Source organism: Adiantum capillus-veneris, chromosome 1 (genome assembly GCF_014529385.1).
Source record: "Adiantum capillus-veneris isolate H3 chromosome 1, ASM1452938v2, whole genome shotgun sequence".
Classification (NCBI taxonomy): Eukaryota; Viridiplantae; Streptophyta; class Polypodiopsida; order Polypodiales; family Pteridaceae; genus Adiantum; species Adiantum capillus-veneris.
In genome coordinates, this window is record NC_140931.1 from 81,640,827 (window position 1) to 81,664,088 (window position 23,262).

The following is a 23,262-nucleotide window of genomic DNA, read 5'->3' on the forward strand; positions in this document are numbered from 1 at the left end:
AGGGTCGAACATGGTCTCCACCTCATTAGTGGAAAACATGGTTCTCCCCTGAGGTGGTGTTACAAGAATCATGAACCAAAGTTTTGGTTGGTGGATTGCTGGGATATAGATGACCTATAAAAGAGAAGCTCAAAGTGAGCAACATTGGTATAATTAATGCTACAAGCAAATAAGAATAAAAAAGGTAGTTGTCACTCACCTACTCACAATTGCGTGATAAAACTAAATTGTCATACCTTTTTGTGTGATGCACACTAGATTCCACCAACGGTAGAGGTCATTCTCATGTCGTCTTGACATATTTTCAAACAACTTGCACTCAAAGATGAAGATGTGAAAGGTTCTAAAATTAACCTTTAGTATCCATTCAATAGTTTCACAGTACCTGGCTTCATCACCATCTGTGTCAAAGTTGCCCATGATGGCACAATCCATGCTGGTTCTATGCTCGTCAATGCAGCACGTACGAAAGTGATGATCCTTTGACCACATAGAGTTAAAGGAAAGGCACTACAAAATAGAAAAATATCTTTTATCAAATACAAAGATAAAATCAAGAAAAACATTACAATATGGTTTATGTATATGAGTACTCTACCTTTGGTATGCAGCCTCGTGGATTCTCCCATTCTTTGTAGGTGATGTCTTCTCTGTGCGCTTTTGCTTCGGTCATTCTCTCATGAATCCACTCCGCACTAATGAGATCTAGGAAACATGCAAAGTTTGTAGGCACTAGGGGTGCCCTCCTTCCTCCATGATTCTCTCTCTTGCAAACACCTTGCCTTTGCCACTGTCCAGAAGTCCACCCACTTGGTCATAATCTTTGCATTGAGAATACAAAAGTTATTGACCGCTCGGGATAGATTCATATCCATGTTAAGTAGTTTTCCCTTTCCACTTGGCAAGTGTGAAGTCATCCTTGCATCTTCCTTGTCTGACCACATGTGAGGAATTGAAGGATCAACTTGTGCCAAATACTCTGAGATGTAAAAAAATGCCTCTTGCATGATCCACCCTTCAGCCATAGATGCCTTTGGTTGAGACCATAGCCACAAAAAATCTTTGAGAGTCTTTAAAAACCTCTCTAACAAGAACATCCATCGTGCATGCACTAGTCCGCATATAGCAATCTCCTCTACCATGTAAACCAAGAGGTGGATTTGACTTAGAAGAACCGATCGAGGAAATGCCTTCTGGATGGCGTGCACACAATTTCTCTTGCAAGTGTTTGAAGAGCAGGGATACCATCTATTTCAATTTCTTTGGAGCTCACAAATCTGCAAGAAAACACACAAGGATACACTAAGTGCTAGTTGAGATTATTGTGTACATAAAAACGTGTAGTTCAGTGGAGTCTTGTGCTGTACCTTACTAGCTCTCCAAGTTTGAAAATAACATCCCTGGCTTTCTTGTCCTGACATATACACATACTCACCGACATAATGAACTACAATGTAAATTAGGGAGAGGAAAAGTGAGAGAAAGTCATACACACAAACTACATATAGAATAGGGAGATGGACATTACTTGAAGCATCTTGTGCCAATCATGGGACTTCAGACCATACAATAGAACACTTCCACCTTTCTTCGCTTTTGTGAAAGCTCCCTTTAGCGACCTCATGTATCTTGTTGGTGTGCGAATAGAAGAAATGGTACCCTTCACATTCTCTAATTCTTCTTTGGCAAACATCCGTGGTGCTTTATGAATCATAATCTTTCCATTGGGGGCACGGTTTGGGGTAGCATAGACTGTAGGGAGACATTTCAAAATCCTCAAATCCTCCCTCACCTAAAGAGTCCTTGCCAATAATGTGGTCCCATAGTGTTTGGGCTACATTCTTGAATATGTGCATGGGATCCAAGAGATGTTGTATTATTAGTCCTTCCAATATGGAAGCCTTAAAAATATGGAGTACCTTGACATACCTTTTGGTGGAGGACATGGAGTTGGATACGGTTGTTGTAGTGCTCTTCCCAAATGGTTGCCCAATATGCAATTGTGAGCTTTAGAGGGGTCTTCCCATTTGTTGGAGAATTATGTTTGCTATGTCTTTGGGGTAAGAAATGATGGTTGTTTGGATGGATTACCTTGGCATGCAAAGTATCACGCCTCTCTATCACCAATGATGGCCCGCAAGTGGGACATGCATTGTGACCTGATGTGGACAACCCTGCATACATATCATATCGTTAGAGAGAGACAAAACTAAAAGGAGAGAGATAGAGAGAGTGATAGAGAAAAAGGGAGATACCAAAAATCTCTCCAAGCCCAGGATAGTCGTGCATAGTCCACATAAGGATTCCCCTCACAATGGCTTCTCTTCCCCCCTTTGAAAAAGTGAGACATCTACAACAAGAATGCCTCTTCATAACTCCTCCAACTCCTCAATGAGGGGCTCGAGGTGCACCACCCTCAAACACAGACCAATGGGACACCTCCTCAAGCGATGGCTGAGTGACGCTCTCATCTCTCTGAGTGATTTTTCGAGGATGCCAAAGCCCTTCGTTCTCCACATGCTCCAATGCAATGCGTCTCAAACGAGGGATTACTTTTTTGCACTTGACGCAAGGACAATGGAGTTTTTCCTCGAGCCACCGATCGCGCTCATGGCCTCCACGGGAGTCACAATCATCCCAGGCGATGTCTTGTACATGCAATAAATTTTTAATTTAGTCATATATGCCCTAAAAAATAAACTATTAATTAATTTTTTTTCTAAATTTCAATAAAAAAAAGAAACGACGTTAAAGTCAAAGAGAATAAAGTGTAATGAGTGCTATAAATATTTTAAAATAAAAGTGGACTTAAAAATGCAATTAAAAAACATTTAAAAGTATTACAAAAAAAAGTACTCATAAAAAATTAAAAATCTTCATTAAAAAACTCAAAAGGCTAAGAAATGGAAAAATTGATATCTAAGGGTAGAGGGAGTGGTTTGTAACACCCCCCCCCCCCCCCCCCCCCCCCCCCCCCCCCCCCCCCCCCCTTCTGCAACCTCGGATACTCTTGTATCATGATGGGTCGCGGAAATAAGCACGGTAATACCACCGGAGATGCTCGTGGTAATATTCTTGGTAAATCCTGGCACCTAAAGAAGGAAGGAGGGGAGAGTATGCCACATTTTTGTTGCATACCCTGTCCTCTTCCTCTCCACCATTACCTCACCTTCAAGCTCCTTCCCCACCTCTCCACCTCCCACACCCTCACTCCCTCACTCCCTCTCTCCCTAGTCCATCTCTCTCCACCTTCTCCCTCCCACAAAACAACAACAACATACACACACACATGCACGTTCGGGTCAATAAGGAGCTTCATTTTTCTTTTGGAAAATTCATCCAAGGGGGTTTACTGCTATCAAGAAGTGCGCAATGTGACTAGGAAAGCGCCGGACCTCTGACAGTGAGGATTTGTAGCAAAATCAAGCAAGGCGGTGATGATTCGAAGCCAAAAATACACTCAAATAGAACAAAACTTCAGCCATGCAAGCACCACTTTGAAAAAGATCCAATACTAACTCAAAAGTCTTGTCTGTGTGAAGATTAGTGTAGCCTCGCTCCCAATTGCACAGACGCAGTGCTCATTCGACCTGTTAAAAACCCTAAAATGACTCTTCGATTCCTTGTTTGACCATTTCATGGAAGCTTCAGTACTTCACTGGAGAAGCCCAAGTAGTTATTTGAGGAGGTGAAAACCTAATTAGAGGCCTCACAACCTCAACCAAGTGGAACCAACACGGGACTACACTAGCACCATGTAATGGAATGACTGTATCCCCTTGCTTATATGCCAAAATGAGGTCATTATTGCCTCTAAAACTTCCCTCTCTACTTAGGCAACACAAGCATCATCGTTGATGTGGCATATTGAGCTATTTTTTACCATTTTATGGCCATTTTTAGTCCAAAAATGCCCCTTTTTGTCCGTTTTGTAAAAAGCCCAAACGAGCTGAGGAAAATCCAAAAATTTGTGTAAAAATACCATTGGGCTCAAATTTCATGGCGAACCTCATTTTTCCACTTGGTAAGCACTTTGGACACGTCTTTTACGCCCGCGCATGAAACTTGCTATTTTTGGTCAACATCATCCTTATTGAACTTTCTAGGCAAAACGAGCGTGCCACTTCGAAACACCTGACATTTGTACATTCCTAAAGAAAATTAAGCATATATTTATGTGAAAAAGTATGCCAAAGTACCACATTTAGGGCCTCGCCTGCCCAGCAAGGTATGTACACGACTGCAAATGTGGCATCGATTTTCACATATATCACACTATGTACATTATAGCATTTGATCCCACATAACAAAAGCATTGAGAGTGAGCTAGATATTTTAGTTCCATACTATGAACGTGCCATGAAATGACACTGCGCTCGTCCTTGAAAGCTCAACCTAACGGGTAACTGTGCTACAACCTAAGGTAAACACTCCCCCTTCCCCCCTTCCGTCCCTATTATATTCTACTCCACAAACACACACATAGAAACATGTACACACACATACACACACACACACGTACACATACATGCATAAATGAAAAAACAAAATGAGAAAGATAGAGATAGAGAGACATACCTCGTTCACTTGATAAAGGTTGCGTTGTGACATAGACGAAATCTCTTCATGCGTGGTAGATTTGCTAGATTTATTTGCAAATGTTAGATTTGTTAGAATCTCTTCTTGTTAGATTTTCTTGCAAATGAATGTGCAAAATGGATTATGAGAGAGAGAGAGAGAGAGAGAGAGAGAGAGAGAGAGAGAAGAGGGAGAAATAGATGAAAAGTGATAGAGAGAGGAGATAGAGAGAGAGGGGGAGAGAGATAGAGAAAGATAGAGGAGGAGAGAGAGAGAGAGAGAGAGAGAGAGAGAGAGAGAGAGAGAGAGAGAGAGAGAGAGAGAGAGAAATAGAGAATGAAAAAGAGAGAGGGAGAGAGAGAAGAGAGAGAGCAAAGAGAGAGAGAGAGAGAGAGAGAGAGAGAGAGAGAGAGAGAGGGGATAGATAGAGAGAGGGAGAAAGAAAGAGATAGATAGATAGATAGATAGAGGGAGAGAGGGAGAGAGGGAAAGAGAGAGGGAGAAAGAAAGAGAGAGATAGATAGAGAGAGGGAGAAAGAAAGAGAGAGAGAGATAGATAGATAGAGGGAGAGAGAGAGAGAGAGAGAGAGAGAGAGAGAGATAAAGAGAGGAAAGAGGGAGAGAAAGAGAAAATGAGGGATAGAGAGAGAGAGAGAGAGAGAGAGAGAGAGAGAGAAGAGGAGGACCTTGCATCTTTCAATAGTGCTACTGCATTCTCAATATCTTGAGGCCTTCTTTCTAGTTGCTGTATGCACAAAGCAAGAAGGCCTTCCCTACTCATTTCATCTTCCCAAGGTAATACATTCCATGTGGGAATTACATCTTCAATTGGCATTATACATTTTTGACCATACATCAACTTAAAAGGAATATAACTAGTAATTGAGCTATAAGTTGTACGATCAACCCATAAAGCATAAGGCAATAACCTAGGCCACTCTCCCATTTTATCTTTGCAGGCCTTAGCCAAAGCTTAAATGATAGGAGGATGCCCACACTTTGATTTACCATTTCCCTCAGGATTATATGCAATAGTGAGAGCAAGTTTAATGACCAACTTAGAGACAAACTTCCTTGCTTTGTCAGCATCCAATTCACCCCTGTCCGCTGTTATTTTCCCAACATAGAAATAGCTGCTAATTACATCATCCAAGAACTTACATACCCCTTCTGTGCTTTTTGTTCTTAGAGCACGACCTTCAACTTGGTTGGTTAAATATTCCCGTGCAAGCACTATGTATCTCATTTTCCATAAGCCCAATGCCATTGTAACCAGATCTACTACCCACTTATAGTGCATTGCCGATGGTAAGTAGGGTGCAACCCATCACGATGACTTACATTTGAATACATTTGGCAGGTTTCACAAGAGTCCACAAAGTGAGATACATCTTTATACATACCTTTCCACCAATACCTCTCTTTCATTTTAGTAAAGGTGGCCCATACACCTCTATGTCCAGCATAAAGACTCTCATGAAACTTTTTCATAAGCTTATTGTGAGCGTCCTTATCATTCACAACTCTCAACGACATTCCATTTCTTTGTTTTGGACGCTTCCATAAATACCCATATTTCAAAAAGTATCCAAAGGCCTTTCTCCATATTCTTTTGAACTCTTGATCAATCGACCCTTCTTCCCTTATCAAAGTGCTCAGATAGCATCCAGTGAGCAAATAGTCACCTTGATATAGTTCCTCTGTACATGACTCAAGTGCATTTGATAGGCAAACATGATCACCCTTGGCATGAGAGATACTATAGAACTGTGTGCCTACATCATCCCCCTCGACAACGATGTCTTCTTTATTTTCATACCTTGCTCTTGAAAGCATATCCACAACTGGATTATCTTTCCCTGCAATATGCTTAAATTTTTGATTGAACGACTTTATGTAGGCAATCCATCTCAACATAGCAATGTCAGGAGTTGAGCTGCTTGTGATCATTCCAAGAAGGGGTAGACAATCAATCTCCACTATTACATTTACTCCTATCAAATACTCTTTGTTACATTTCAATGTTGTGACTACTCCCCATAACTCTCTTTTTACCCGTGGATAACTACATTGACAAGCACTTATGACTTTTGCTCCAAATCTCACCACATATCGCTTGCCATCATCATCATCTTGCCCAATCACACATCCAATTCTATGGGGCAAATATCCACTTTCACAATTACATATTTTCCACATTCATAGTTTGCTTTCCTCAAAGTTGGAGACATAAGTAGCAACTTCTTTAATTTCTCATGGCATGGGTATGCATTTCTTCCCATTGAAACTTTTGGTTCTTTCTCAAAAGTTGATACAAAGGTTCTGCCACATGTGCCTAATGTGGAATCCAAATAACATAGAATACACATGCACCCAAGAACCTTCCAGACTTATTTATATTATTACATGTCTCTATCATTCTTTGAATCACATCAGTCTCTGCTAGACAACGCTTTCTACCATATGGCCCGCACATATGTCCCACAATAAGAACTCGCTCACACCAAATACCGACTTTTTCCCAGACAAGGTAAGGTTTACTTCTTCCAATCTTGACAAGATCTCATCACAATCATTGATATGATTTTCCACATACTTGCGGAACCCCCTTGAGTCCAGAGCCACATCTATATCACTTACATTACATCCTTTGATTGGCACATCATCAAGGAAAGGCATTGTAGTTTGCGGTATGAAGTCACATAGGACTTTTTTCATACCAATCATCATATGTGCAACTGAGTTAGTTGCTCCCTGAGGTCAGGTGCACAACCTTACCAGACCCAAAGGTGGCCTCATGGTAGTTATATCCCTGCTTTCCATTGCTAGTTGGAACTGATCATACCCTGAGTACAAATCCCCCATAGAATATATTGTCCTTCCTGTGAATGCCTCTACAAATTCATCTACAATTGGCCTTGTACCCACATTTCTAAGTGCAACCTTGTTGACAGGTTGCATATCCTGGATAAAGCGTAAAGAACCATTTTTCTTCAGAACTTTGAACCATCTGTTTGAATATGGAGCACAAGAAGGTTCCAAAATACCCATGTTGATCGTTTCATTAAGCAACTCAATGAGTTTTGGAAAATGGGACTTTGGAACCGGAATAGGCCTCAAGTTTCAAGGTACATGAGGGATAGTGAAGATCACCATAGGAGAAACAATGGATGGATCAACACACCCTATCTCATGCGACTCAAATGCAAAAGTCTTTCCATGTTTGGCAAGCATTTCTTTGAAGCATACTCTTTCAACATCTGTCAAACTATACTTGCAACCAATCTTTAACTGCTTCAAAGTATCAGGTGTAAACTTATGTCCAATCTTGCTCGGCTCACAAAGACTAGGTTGCAAAGCAGCTCAATCCATCTTATCCGTACAATCTTTTGGTAGAGGTAATGCCACTGATTTCACTTTGTTTTCCACAAACTTGTACTTGGTCTCCACTCGTACATAAACACCTTGAGCATTTTTGAAATCCTCAATGACTTTGTACATTTCTATTGAGCATACTTTCATGACCTCACTTCCCATATGCAAATTATATGTAGAAAATGTTTCTGTTACATATACATCATGCAAGAACTTATCTCTTCTTGTATCACTGCAATGCTGCTCTACAATGGTACATGGCCAAAACCCCTCATATCTCTGTAGTCCTTGAATTCTTTGTTTGTCTTTGGCAAGGGTTGCTCTCTAAGACTTTCACGGTTCCTCTCATGGTCCACACAAACATTAAGGAACTGTACTACACACTTCCCATCTTTACCCCTTATTCTTGCATAAGTTGACCCATCATCCATCACCTTGGTTTCCATGTGAGTAGTAGTGATGTATGGTTGCCCAAGGATAAGAGGGTATGTAGAAATCTCCTGCACAAAGATATTTTGGTCATCTTTCACTTCCCCTATAGTAACATTTACATTTGGAAAAGCTCCATGCAGCTCCCGTGATGAGTTTTTTTCTGCACGAATCATCCATACATGATTTATATCAATTGTCCATTTTCCTTTTTGATAAAGACTCTTTGACATGAGGTTAATTTCTGACCCATGATCTATCAACACAATGTATGGCTCTTCTAAGTCTCCCACTTTTACCACAGTCTGAGTAGTTGCTCTTGCTTAGTGGCTCTTCAAGTAGTAACTCTTGTGAGTGGTCTCCACTTCATCTTCATCATCCAAGAAGCGAACGTGTTTTACTTCTCTCCTAGACTTGTAGAATCAAACAACAATTTCTTCACCTTGCTTGCCATAGACCTATACACCCTTTGCATTTAAAGTCTCTCCTTCATCTTGTACATGGGTAGAATCAGTAAGAGACTGTCGCTTCCTCTTTATGATATGAATTATTTCTTCATGAAACTCCCTCTTTTCTATTACAAGGACCTCATCGAAGGCCCTCCATCCTCATTCTTGCACCCGCTGTCAGAATGTGTGCGGTCTAGCTAGGAAGGTGCAGAACCTCTGGCTGTGAGAGTTCGTGATGAGAGTCACAAACACTTTGTGAAAAAGCGGTTGTGGAGAATCACCAACCCTCTTTCTAAGGGTGACAGAAAAACTAAGAGCGTTCGTGACAACAAAGCCACAAACCCTCTTTCCTATCGTGCTTGGAGTCTACTTGTTCTCGTAGTCGAGATTATGATGAGAGGTTCTCCAAATCACATTCAATTTCCCTTAAAAATACCATTGAAAAATACTAATGTTTCAGCCATGAAACCTTGATGCTCATACAAGCACAATTCTCAATCAAAACCCAAACCTCTTTCATGGTATCATGTAGCCTCGCCCCCAATTTCATAGTCGTAATATCAAACAATTGAAAGGAATGCTAGAGCTTCCACCTTCACGATTTTTTTTTTCTGATTTTGCAGAGATTTATGAGCTTCTAAAGTGAATCCCACACACCATTTTGATAAGGGGAAACCCTAATTCACTCCCTTACAAGCTTAGATACAAGATTGCGAAGAGGCGGGACTGCAACACACATAGCTTGGGCAACCATGGAAGCTATTACACAGTAGTGATAAATTGCAGGTTTTTTCTATAAAAAGCAGCCCTCTCTCTCTTACCCATGGAATTTTCAGCTGATGTGTCAATTTTTGGGCCATTTTGCCACTTGGGACCAAAACTAGGTCATTTTCTGCTCATTTGTGACCCAAAAATGCCATTTTTTATGCGAAAAATCCCAAATGGAGTCAAAAAAATCCCTAAATTTGTGGGATCACTTGCATAAGCATAAAAATAATAGATAATCATCATTTTTCATCAATATACCAGTTTGGGTCACTTTTCATGCAATTTTGCAACGGCGCCTGTTAGCTGCTGCTTTTGGCAATTTTTACCCGCATCAGACTTTATAGGCGAGATGAGTGTGCCACCATGAAACACTTGGACTATGTACATTTTCAAACCAAATTAATAATCTTATCAAGTGGAAAAGCATGCAAATGCGCCACATCCACGGCCACAACTCCCCGGATAGGTATGTACATGATAATGACCGCAATAGACGCTTCAACATATATCACAATATGTACATGATTGCTTTTATTTGCATACATTGAGAAGTGTCAAGAGTGAGGTGAATGTTTTTATTTTACACTATGTACGTGCCACGGTAGGACATCCACCCCCTCTGAACCTCCACATTCTCCAGTATGTGCCAGAACAACATTTGTAGAGCATTAAAACTCATGGTCAGACGCCATATTCTCACTTTCATCCTGAATTTGCATATAGTTGGCTTCATCATCCTCTTCACTTGGTTGTGGATCAAATGGATCATCATCCCCTCTTCTTTTGAATAATTTAATTCTTTTTCCTACAATGGGAATTTTCAATTCTGTCCCATCCAGGTCACACAAGGTGTAAGTTGCATTTCCATGCACATGTTTGACAACATAAGGACCAAACCATCTCTTTGCAAGCTTCCTTATTGTAGAGTGCTGGTTTTCAAGGCTACTATCATACACCAACACCCAATCACCTTCTTCAATGTCTTTTGGTCTGAGCCTATGCATCTTGTCAAATCTGTCTTTGTTTTTCAACCTTGCATTCTTTAGTCGAGTTTTTGCAAGCTCAATGTCTTCAGGCCTTCTTGCTAATTGCCGTATGCACAATGAAATAAGGTCTTCTCTACTCATTCCATCTTCCCATGGCAATAAATTCCATGTAAGAACTACATCCTCAATTGGCATCACAGGTTTCTAACCATACATGGATTCAACAGGTATATAGCCAGTGACTGAACTATGTGTTGTACGATCAACCCACAATGCAAATGGCAGTAACCTTGGCCACTCTCCAAGATTACCTTCACAAGCCTTAGCTAAAGCTTTGATTATTGGAGGATTCCCTCTTTCACTTTTTCCATTTCCCTCTGGGTTATAAGCACAAGTTAAAGATAGTTTGATGCCCATTCTAGAGAAGAACTCCCTTGCTTCATCAACATCCAATTCTCCTCTATCTGCAGTTATCTTTCCCACACACCCATAGAGACATATCACATCTTCAATAAGAAATTTACATGCAACTTGTCTACTCTTTGTCCTCAATGCATGCCCTTCAACTTAATTAGACAAATCTTCTCTTGCAAGCACCAAATACCTCATTTGCCAAAGTCCCAGAGGCATTGTGACCAAGTCCACAACCCATTTGTAATGCATGGCTAATGGATAAGTAGGATGTAGTCCATCACAATGCTGTACATTTGAATACATTTGGCATGTCACACAAGACTCCACAAACTCAGACACATCCTTATACATCCCTTTCCACCAATACCTTTCTTTTACCTTGGCAAAGGTTGCCCATACACCTCAATGTCCTGCCCATAAACTTTCATGGAACTCCTTGATGATTTGTTGATGAGTAACCTTATCGCATACTACGCGCAATGGTGTTCCATCTCTTCGTTTAGGATGCTTCCATATGTAGCCATCCCTCAAGAAGTATCCATATACTTTTCTTATTATCCTCTTAAATTCCTGCTCAGTCCAATCATCCTGCTTCTATAGAGTACTTAAGTAGCGACCTATCAAGAGCCATTCATCCTCATATAGTTCCTCTAAAAAGGACTCAAGTGAAGACACAAAACATGCATGACTACTCTTTGCATGATCAATAGTGTAAAACTTTGTGCCTACATCATCTCCCTCAATAATAATGTCTTGTTCCTCTTCATACCTTGCCCTAGATAGCATATCTGCCATTAGATTCTCTTTTCCTGCAATATGCTTGAACTCAGGATTCAAGGACTTTATGTAGGCTTTCCATTGCAGCCTTGCAATATCAGGAGTCGAACATTTTGTGATCATTCCAAGAAGAGGCAAAAAATCAGTTTCCACAACCACTGATGCCCCTATCAAGTACTCCTTGTGACACCTCAATGCTATAACCACCCCCCATAGTTCCCTTTTTACTTATGCATAATCGCGTTGGTGAGAACTCAGAATCCTAGCTCCAAATCTCACCACATACCTTTTTCCTTCATCATCATCTTGCCCTGCTGCCCATCCTATCCCTGTAGGACTCGTGTCCACTATCACAATGACAGGTGTCTCACATGCATAGTCTACCTTTCTCAAGGTTGGTGATGAAATAAGTAGACTCTTTAGCTTTCTCATGGCTTTTGTCTGCTCTTCTTCCCATCAAAACTTCAGATTTTTTCTCAACAACCTATACAGGGGATCTACTACATGTGCATAATGTGGTATCCAAATAAGATAGAAGACCCAAGCACCAAGAAATCTTCGAACTTCAGTTATTATTGTAAATGTTTCTTTCATGTTTTTGATTGCATCCATATTTTTTGGACAAGGCCTTCTACCATAAGGACCACACATATACCCCACAATCAACACTTCATTAACACCAAATACAAACTTTTTCCATGACAGGGTAAGGTTAACTTCTTCCACCTTTGAAAAAATCTTCTCACAATCTTTGATATGGTCTCCAACAAACTTACGGCACCCCCTTGAATCCATAGCTTCATCTTTATCTTTGTCTTCACATCCTTTGATGGGCACATAATCAAGAAATGGCATTGTGATTTGAGGTATGAAGTCACGTAGAACCTTGTTCATCCCATTCATCATATGTGCAACTGAATTTGTTGCTCCTTGAGGTAAGGTATACATCCTTACCAGTCCCAAAGGTGTTTTCATAGTTTTCAGATCTCTACTCTCAGCATCTAGCTGAAATTGATCGTACCCTGAATAGAGATTTCCCATTGAGTAAATTGACGTTCCTGCAAACGCCTCTGTAAATTCATCCACTATAGGTCCTGTACCCACATTCCTGATGGTAACCTTGTTTACAGGTTGCATATCTTGTATGAACCGCAAAGCTCCATTCTTCTTAGGCACAGTGAACCACGTGTTTGAATATGGCGCATAAGAAGGCTCCAAGATACCCATGCTAATCTTTTCATTAAGTAGTTCTATTAACTTTGGCAAATGTGCTTTGGGAACTGGAATTGGGCGTAGATTCCAAGGTACATGAGGGATAGTGAAGATCACCTAGGTGCAACAACATTAGGATCAACACACCCTATCTCATGTGGCTGGAAAGCAAAAGCCTTACCATGTATTGAAAGCATTTCTTTAAAACTCTTCTTCTCTTCTTCTATTAAAAACTCTTCACAGCCAAATTTTATCTCTTTTAGGGATTCCATTGTGAACTTGTGTCCAATTCTTTTTGGATCTCTGAGACTTGGCTGCAAAGAAGATGGCTCTAGCTTTTTCTTGCAATCTGATGGTAAAGGTAAGGCCACTGGTCTCACTTTCTTTGCCACAATTTTGTACTTGGTCTCCACACGCACTTCCGGTCCTTCATTAGCTTTGAAATATTTTTGATCTTCAAAAGCCTCAATCACATCATACATTTCCATAGAACATACTTCCACAATGTGGGTTCCATCCCCGGGGAGGTCACCTAATAAAAATGTAACCTATCACGTGAGTTCAATAGAAGGGTATTTAAAGTTCTTGAAACTTATAAAAACATACATACAAAAGGGCATTATTTTTTCAAATTTGAAAAAAACTTACAGATTCTAAAAGAAAAGGGTACATTATATTCTTAACAAAATTTATAGATAAGGGGTTTTAAAAACATGTCTTGAACGCAGGTGATATGGTAGTTTTACACATAGTGAACCCCCCGAGGTTCCATCTTGCATGCTAGAATCCATTATAGCTTCAAGCTCAAGCATAGTATCTACATGAGAAACTTGTTCAAAGAAACCTGAAATGTATTCACTATCCTCTATGATACCATTTTCTTTCATGTATTTATGTACACTATATACATATTGTCGCGCACTTCTTTTCATATCCTCAAGCTTCAAAAAACATATTGACCCATGTTCTGTTAATCCTTGGAAACCTGTAGAAAAAGATTCTTCTCGCTTTGGGTCAGGCAAGAATCTTTTTCTTCTTGTACCATTGCAATCCCGCTTCACAATGGTACATGGCCAAAACCCCTTGTCTCCCTATACTCTTTGAACTCTTTGTTCGCTTTTGGTAGAGGATACTCATGAAGACTGTTGCGGTTCCTCTTGTGACTCACACACAGTGAAAAATTGCACAGCTCTCTTCCCATCCTTGCTCTTTACCCTAGCATAAGCAGAACCATCATCCAAGACCTTGTTTCCATGCGAACGACTGTGATGTATGGCTGCCCAAGGATAAGAGGATAGGTAGAAATCTTCTGCACAAAGAAATTTTTCTCATCCTTCACATTACCAATCGTCACTTTCACATTTGGACAAGCCCCATGTAGCTCTCCTGATGGGTTATTTGCAGCTCTAATCATCCACCCATGGTCTGTGTCTATCGACCACTTACCTTTCATGTAAAGACTCTTGGACATAAGATTGATCTGAGAGCCATGATCTCACAATGCAACATATGACTCCTCAAGATCACCCACCTTGACTGAGGTTTCTGTTGTAGCTCTTTCCCAATGACTTTTGGAGTAGTGGATTTTTTTGGAGGCTTCATCATCATCATCATCATCATCTGCAAATGTAGCATGTGCATCTCTTCGAGAAGATTGGTAGCATCCTACCACACTATCATCACAATCACTCTCTTGGACATGTATTCCATGTGACATAAGAGACTCCCCTTCACCCTCAGACTGTGGAGGAATAGACTCAGTGAGATTTTGCCTCTTTCTTTTTATGATGTCTATAATTTCTTCATGAAACTCGCGTTTAGCAATACCAAGAACCTCACCCAAGGTAAACTCAACTTTGCTATACAAAATCCTTTCCTACAATACCTGATTTAATTTTGTGGCAGCTTCAATGTCAGATTGTAGTTTGTATGCAGGGCCTTTTCCTTTAGCTTTTCCTTGCTCTTTCTTGCTCCCTATAGATGCCTCCTCCATAAGAATCTCAGGAGGAGGAGGCACATGTGGTGGAGCCTCATAAGAAGGTCCTAGATCCTTTCTTCCACAAGATCTTGTAACTCTCTTTGAAGTAGAAGGACCTGCATCTCCATTCTCCTCTCTCCGCTTCTCTTCCACAATTGCTTCATTGTTATATCATTTTGTAAGATATCCATGCACTGATAAAGAGTCCACAAGGTCATCCCAGCCTATTGTATGGCGTATGCAATCACTAGCTTCATGTAATACATGTTTAGTTACCTTCCCTTTTTCGACTGAGGCTACTGCATATGGCCACAAGCTATCAACCTCCTCAAAATCATTTGGAGTATACTTTAACACTTTCTTTGGAATTAGCTCTATCTTTGCCCCATAGATAGCAGTCTCCTCTGTAGAAATAGCATGACTAGTCGCTATATCCTCCACTAACTTCCGCATACCTCCTTTTCCAAAGTTAGTTCCTAATGGCATACATGTCTCCCTTAGATGGATCTTGCCATCCTTAAAATACACAAGATCTCCTTTTAAGGAATCACTAAATCTACCATGGTCTGTGCCATCACACCATATGCATATGTGCATAAATCCTTCTTTGCTTTGGGATTTTTTTCCTGCAGCAACAGGTTGTCCTTTCTCTTCAAGGCTTGTTAGCTTTAACTTCATTTCTTGCATGCCCTTAACAAGATCATCAAGCATTGAATTATCACCTTTTGGACTCACATCAGTAGGCTTTGGTGGAATCTCTAACGTGCTAGGAGGAGAGGTAGTACCATTCACCACCATCTTGTCCCTACGATGTTGCCTGTTAGCAAGCAATGAGACTGCATCTTCAACCTCTTTCCACTCAGCCTTTAGACCCTGTTTTGTATTCTTGTCTTCAAGGAGTAGCTCTAGATTTTCTTGAAGCTCATGACCTGCAACTTGAAGGAACAATTCGGTCTTTTCACTATCCAAAGTAGCCGGTCTATTCCCGACAGTTGAGCATAGCGCCGCTCAAACTCTCTCAATAGTTGAGTGATGGAAAGTCCTTCTTTTGGCTTTGCAACCCATTCCAAGAAGGTCCTTTTTGTAACCCTTTTAGAGTCCTCCATGAAGTATTCCTCCTTTAGGGCTAGTTTGAATTTCTCCCAGCCTTCTCCATGCTCCTCCTTGAATCCCCTTACATGGTCTCTAATCTCAGGAACCACAACAAGCTCAAAACTACAAATCATGTTCACCTCTGGAACCCGTTGTAGCTCCATCTCCTTTACATAACCACGAAGAAACTTTGTGACATCCTTCCCTTCAAATTGGTCCATTTTGTTCACAATAGCTTGAAGGGCTTTTGTTGCTGACATATCCCTTCTTTCTAGCCTGTTGTTGTTGCATAAACATGGCGAATGCTTGAAACATTTGCATTGTGCCTTGATCAAAATGCATGACTTGTTGCTCTTGTTGATCCATATCTTTAATTATTTGTAATTAAATCTTTTGAAACAATTATTTGAACCCCCACCCCAGCTGCTTCGCGTCGGGTTCACCAGAAATGTCGTAATGTGTGCGGTCTAGCTCGGAAGGTGCAGAACCTCTGGCTGTGAGAGTTCGTGATGAGAGTCACAAACACTTTGTGAAAAGAGTTTGTGGAGAATCACCAACCCTCTTTATAGGGGTGAAAAAAAAACTAAGAGCGTTCGTGACAGCAAAGTCACAAACCCTCTTTCCTATCGTGCTTGGAGTCTGCTTGTTCTCGTAGTCGAGATTATGATGAGAGGATCACCAAATCACATTCAATTTCACTTAAAAAGACCATTGAAAAACACTAGCGTTTCATCCATGAAACCTTGATGCTCATACAAGCACAATTCTCAATCAAAACCCAAACCTCTTTCATGGTATCATGTAGCCTCGTCCCCATTTTCATAGTCGTAACATCAAACAATTGAAAGGAATGCTCGAGCTTCCACCTTCACGATGAAAATTTTCTGATTTTGCAGAGATTTATGAGCTTATAAAGTGAATCCTACCCACCATTTTGATAAGGGGAAACCCTAATTCACTCCCTCACAAGCTCAGATACAAGATTGCGAAGAGGCGGGACTGCAACACACATAGATTGGGCAACCATGGAAGCTATTACAGAGTAGTGATAAATTGCAGGTTTTTCTATAAAAATCAGCCCTCTCTCTCTTACCCGCTGAATTTTCAGCTGATGTGTCAATTTTTGGGCCATTTTTCCACTTTGGACCAAAACGAGGTCATTTTCAGTTCATTTTTGACCCAAAAAATTGCCATTTTTGATGCGAAAAATCCTAGACGGAGTCAGAAAAATCCCTAAATTTGTGGGATCACTTGCATAAGCATAAAAATCATAGATAAGCATCAATTTTTTTATCAATATACCATTTTGGGTCACTTTTCATGCAATTCTACAACGGCACCTGTAGCTGCTATTTTTGGCAGTTTTTGCCCGCCTCAGTCTTTATAGGCGAGATGAGTGTGCCACCATGAAACACTTGGACTATGTACATTGTCAAACCAAATTAAGCACCTTATTAAGTGGAAAAGCATGCAAATGCGCCACATCCAGGGCCACGGCTCCTCGGATAGGTATCTACATGTTAATGACCGCAGTAGACGCTTCAACATATATCACAATATGTATATGATTGCTTTCATTTGCATACATTGAGAAGTGTCAAGAGTGAGGAGAATGTTTTTATTTCACACTATGTACGTGCCACGTCACGAAACCGCGTTTCTCTTTGACAAACGAATGCAACTGTACCCATTGCTTGTTACCATAGATATTGTTGAACTACAGGGAGAGACAGTAGGTAGACAAGAGGAGAGAAAGACAACACCATCATATGCAATCCCCAAAGTGTACGTAGAACACACACTGAGTACACATATATAGTGGGGACTCCTAGCTATATATAGCACAAGTGTGGGCTCTCTATATAGCTCTCTATATAGCACAAGTGTGGGCTCTCTGTACACATATATAGTGGGGACTCCTAGCCACTCAAATAGGAGTCCCTAGCTGTGGATGAAAAAACCCTTGGGGGTACAAGGGAAAAACCCACATCACCATATACATGCATTTCTATATTAACAATTACGAAAGTTTACAAAATCCATTTATGGGGAGCTACATCACTCCATAATATACAATGTGTGCTCTCAAGTGTCTTTGGAAGTTTAACAACCCTATATATACAATTAAATTGATGCAAAGTCTTCAATATCTTTGATCAGCTTCAATATTTTTGAGCCCATGTACATGTTGCTTGATGTGACTTTTACCCTATAAACAACATTAAGTCAAGAAACATATCATGATGTGAAGATTAGAAATAATCACATCACATTTTCCTTAGAGATGGTTCGCGACACCTCTCTAAAGATGACAGAGAAACAAATAATGATGATACGGGTACATATAACAAGAATGCAATACGTGTACAAATAATGATGATACGGGTACATATAACAAGAATGCAATACATGTGTACACATAAACACAAGCCGTCACAAAATGGTATGAAAACATTAGTGCTGCATAATCACATTTGACAAATCCTTGATGACAAGCATGACAACAACGGTGTAATAAGACGATAACAACCATAGCAACCATTTTGCTGCATAATCAAAGCTACCAAATCCTTGATGACGAGCATGACAACGATGATGAAAAATAAAAACCATAGCACCAATGACGAGGAGGATGCAGTAAGCTAATAACAACCATAACACCACAACGAGGGTGCAATAAGATGAAACAAACATAACACCAAAGGTGAGTATGAGGCACCGAGCTCTCAAGCACACATAGAAGGTCTCTGCCGTAAAACAAGACGCCAGGCTCCCAAGTAGGCATAAAATTTTTCACCTCCCTCATCTATCACATCATCAAGAAAGAAATTAGTAAAGTCATGACGTAGAATTATAAATTGACCGAGAATAAGTGAAAAACTCCACCAATGACAACCATATAATCAAGAGGATTTGTATAGTAAGCTTTCTTCTCTGAATGCTATTTTACATGCCACCTAATCATAAACATGTCGCAAGTCGACTACAAATCACCAGGTTTCATCAACAATTTATTTATTTGAAATCTTGATAATGTAAACTATTAAGCCAAATATTTGGAAAAGCAAATTGGAGTTGAACAGAAGATAAGGCTAGCTGTTGTGTTGCATGATAAATAATTCTAAGCCATTAATTTAATGCCCAAGCAAGCAAAGAAATCCTGAGCTTCATCTGCATCCAACTCTCCTCTATGTGCAGTAATTACCAACACATCCATACATTGAAATAACATCCTCAAGAAAAAACTTGCATACAGAACTGGTGGCTTTGGTACGCAAAGCTCTACCTTCTACCTGATTAGTAAGATCTTCTCTGGCAAGAACAATATACCGCATCTGCCAAAAACCTATTGGCATAGTAATTAGGTCCAACACCCACTTGTAGTGCATGTCCAGTGGATAGGTGGGATGCAATCCATCTCGATGTCGCACATTAGAATACTGTTGGCATATTAAGCATGTCTCCACAAACTGAGCCACATCTTTATACATACCTTTCCACCAGTAGCGATCCTTAATTTTGACAAAAGTTGCACAAACTCCTCTGTGTCCAACCCATAAACTTTTATGAAATTCTTTGATAACCTGCTGTTGAGCCTCTTTATCACAAACAATCCGTTGTGATACCCCTATAGAGAGCTTTGGTTGCTTCCATAAATGTCCATCCTTCAGAAAATAGCCATAAGCCTTCTTTCTGATCCTTTTATACTCTTGGTCCATCCACCCTTCATGCTTAGTAAGAGTGCTAAGGTAGCGACCGATCAAAATCCATTCTCCATCATAGAAATCCTCAAAAAATACCTCAAAAATATGAGCAAAATTACCACAATTTTCATGTAGATAAGAAGACGTATAGAACTTCAAGCCAACATCATCACTTGTGGTTAGCATCTCTTCTTCATCTTCAAACCTATCTCTTGATAACATATCTGCAACAGGATTATCTCTACCTACAATATGACAAAATTCAAGGTTAAGAGACTTAACATAGGCTATCCATCATAGGATAACAATATCTGGAGTAAAGAAATTTGCAATCGTCCCTATCAGTGGCAAGCAATCTGTCTCTACCACGACTGAAGCTCCAATAAAGTATTCTTTATCAGATCTTAGAGTAGTAGCAATGCCCCAAATTTCTCTCTTAACCTGTGGGTAGCCTCTTTGGTGAGCATTGAGCACTTTTGCTCCAAATCGAACCGCATACCTGTTCCCTTCTTCATCATATTAACCTATAGCCCATCCAATACTTGTCGGGCTAGTGTCAATTGTTAAAATTACTGGCCTTCCGCATTTGTAGTCAACTTTCCTCAAGGTCGGAGCCTCAAGAAGCAGCTTCTTTAATTTCTTGATAGCATCTGTGTGAACTTCTTCCCAAACAAATCTTTTGCCTTTTCTCAACAGTTGATAAAGCACTTCCGCAATGTTAGCAAAATGTGGCAGCCAAATAAGATAGAATACACATGCACCCAAAAATCGACGAACTTCAGTAATCAAAGAGCACGTTTCCTTCATCTTGAATAGCTTCAACTTTAGGTGGACCTGGTCTTCTACCTTCTAGACTACACATATGCCCCACAACTAGAACCTCTTTAGCACCAAAAGTTGATTTGCCCTGAAAGTGTTAAGTTAACTTCTTCAAGCCTGGATAAAATAGCATCACAGTCAGCAATATGTTGAGCAACAAACTGTCGGCACCTCCTTTGATCTTTTACCTCATCTTTTGAGCCTTCCTCACAGCCTTTAATTGGTAGATCATCAATGAAAGTCATAGTAACATGGGAAATAAAGTCCCTTGATACCTTATTCATGCCGCTCATCATATGAGCTACAGAATTAGTAGCACCTTGTGGTGGCAGAGTGCACATCCTTACCAACCCAAGAGGTGTACGCATCATAGTAAGATCCCTACTCTCCAAAGCTAACTGAAATTGATTATATCCAGAGTAAAGATCACCCATAGAGTAAATTGATCTACCTGCAAAGGCCTCATGAAATTCATCCACAATTGGGCCAGTACCCACATCGGATTGTTACTCTATTAACCGGTTGCATATCCTGTATGAACCTTAAAGTACCATTTTTCTTTGGAATAATGAGCCATTGGTTAGAGTATGGCACACATGATGGCTCCAAAATTCCCATTTGTATCTTCTCATTAAGCAAGTTGATAAGCTTTGGCAAGTGAGCTTTAGGAACTGGAATGGGACGTAAGCTCCATGGCATATGAGGAAGAGTGAATATAACCATAGGTGAATCAACCATAGGTGAAACAACACTTGGATCCACACACCCAATCTCACTTGGCTCAAAAGCAAAAGCTTTACCGTGTTTTTTGAGCATACCTTGAAAGCACTTGATTTCGTTGAGAAAATCATCTTCTCCAACCTTCAGCTGCTGTAATGTCTCCTCAGTGAATTTGTGCCCAATGTTCTTAGGATTCCTGAGCATAGGCTATCGAGAAGCTTCTTTAATCACCCATCACTTCCCTTTGGTAGAGGTGTAGCCACTGGTCTCACTTTCTTTGCAATTGTCTTATACTTTGTCTCTACCTGTGCTTCAACTTCTTTACCCAAGTCATCCTCAATATGCATAAGTGCTTCGTATATGTACAACTCCTCGTACATGTCCATTGAGTGCACCTTAACAACTTCAGTTCCACTTTCTAACCTGTTTTGCATGATATCCTCAAGCTTTGACATAGTGTCAACATAAGAGATCTCTTTGAAGATTCCTGAAATCACATCATTTGGTTCCAGCACATCACATCCTTGCAATTCACTTTGAATAATTGAAACATATTGTTTCTCCCACTTAGGTAAATCATTAAATTTTCTGCAAGATACTGAACCCTTAGATGTCGATTCCAGAAATCCTGAAGAGAATGTTTCTCTTTGCGAGAACTTCTCCTCACTTGTACAACCATAGTCCCGCTTTATAGTGGCACCCCAAGAAAATCCTAAGCAAATCTTTGTTCTTTGAACTCTTTGCGTATCTTTTGCATTGGACGATCACATAAACTGTCTTTGTTTTTGGCATGGTCAACACATACAGATAAAAATTGAACTGCTTTCTTACCATCTTGGTTCCTAACCCTAGCAGAGGCCGAGCCATCATCTAGCACCTTAGTTTCCATCTACACAGTCATAATGTATGGCTATCCCAGAATCAGTGGGTAGGAGGAATGCTCCTGTATAAAAAAGGTTTACTCATCACAAACATCCCCAATAGTTACCTTAACATTTTCACATGCACCATAAAGATCTCCGGGAAGCATGTTGGCAGCTCGAATCTGCCACCCATGGTCCACATCAATAGGCCACTTCCCCTTTTGGTGCAAATTCTTTGCCATAAGATTGATTTCTAAACCATGGTCTATAAGGGCTAAGATCGGCTCCTCAATGTCGCCAAGCTTTACCATTGTTTCTGTCGTTGCTCTTGCCCAATGAGTCCTTGAAAAGTGACTCTTGGGTATAGTTTCTTCATCTTCCCCGTCATTAAAATGCATGTTTCTTACCTCGGGTACAATCGGGTTTGAAACCACCATAGGCTTTGACTCTTCTTCTTCTTCAAGATGTGCCAAATATTCTTCATAATCATCCAAAATTGCTTCAATGTGATGAACCACTTGGCTCTTAACTGATTCTAGCTCTTTCTTACTCGATATCTGTCGCTTACTTTTTATAATGTTGATGATCTCCTCATGGAACTCACGCTTAGCAATTCCCAAAAAATCTCGCAATGTGAGCTCCACTTTACTATTCAGGATACGCTCTTCAAAACCTTCTTCAGATCTATAGCCATTCAATATCAGATTTAAGTTTATACGAGGGTCCCTTAGGCTTACCTTGCTTTTTGTTCTTCGGAGCTTCCTCCATAATCACATCAGGAGCAAGCTTAGGAGCAGGCCCTTCTTCTTTCTTGTTGCTGGATCTCATTGTCCTATCTGACGTCCCAGCAACCTCTTCATCCCTTTTTTACGCTTCTCTTCCACCATAGCTTCATTGGCTTGAGCTCTAGCAATATATGCATATATTGAAAGAGAATCTACTGGATCGATCCACCCTGTAGTTTCCCGAATTGAATTCCCCACCTGTCGTAACTTCCCATATGTTACCTTTCCTGCTTCTGCTGTCTTTAACGCATACGACAATAGTTGTGCCTTTGCACTTGTACCTTCATCATCTCCCTTACCACAAACCTGCTGC

The 23,262-nt window shown here is 40.3% G+C and overlaps 1 pseudogene; it reads right to left on the reverse strand.

The window, feature by feature from the left end:
• The window catches only part of LOC147465057 (uncharacterized), a 38,185-nt pseudogene extending 15,193 nt beyond the window's left edge, over nt 1–22,992 (reverse strand).
• Nucleotides 22,993–23,262: the final 270 nt, after the last annotated feature.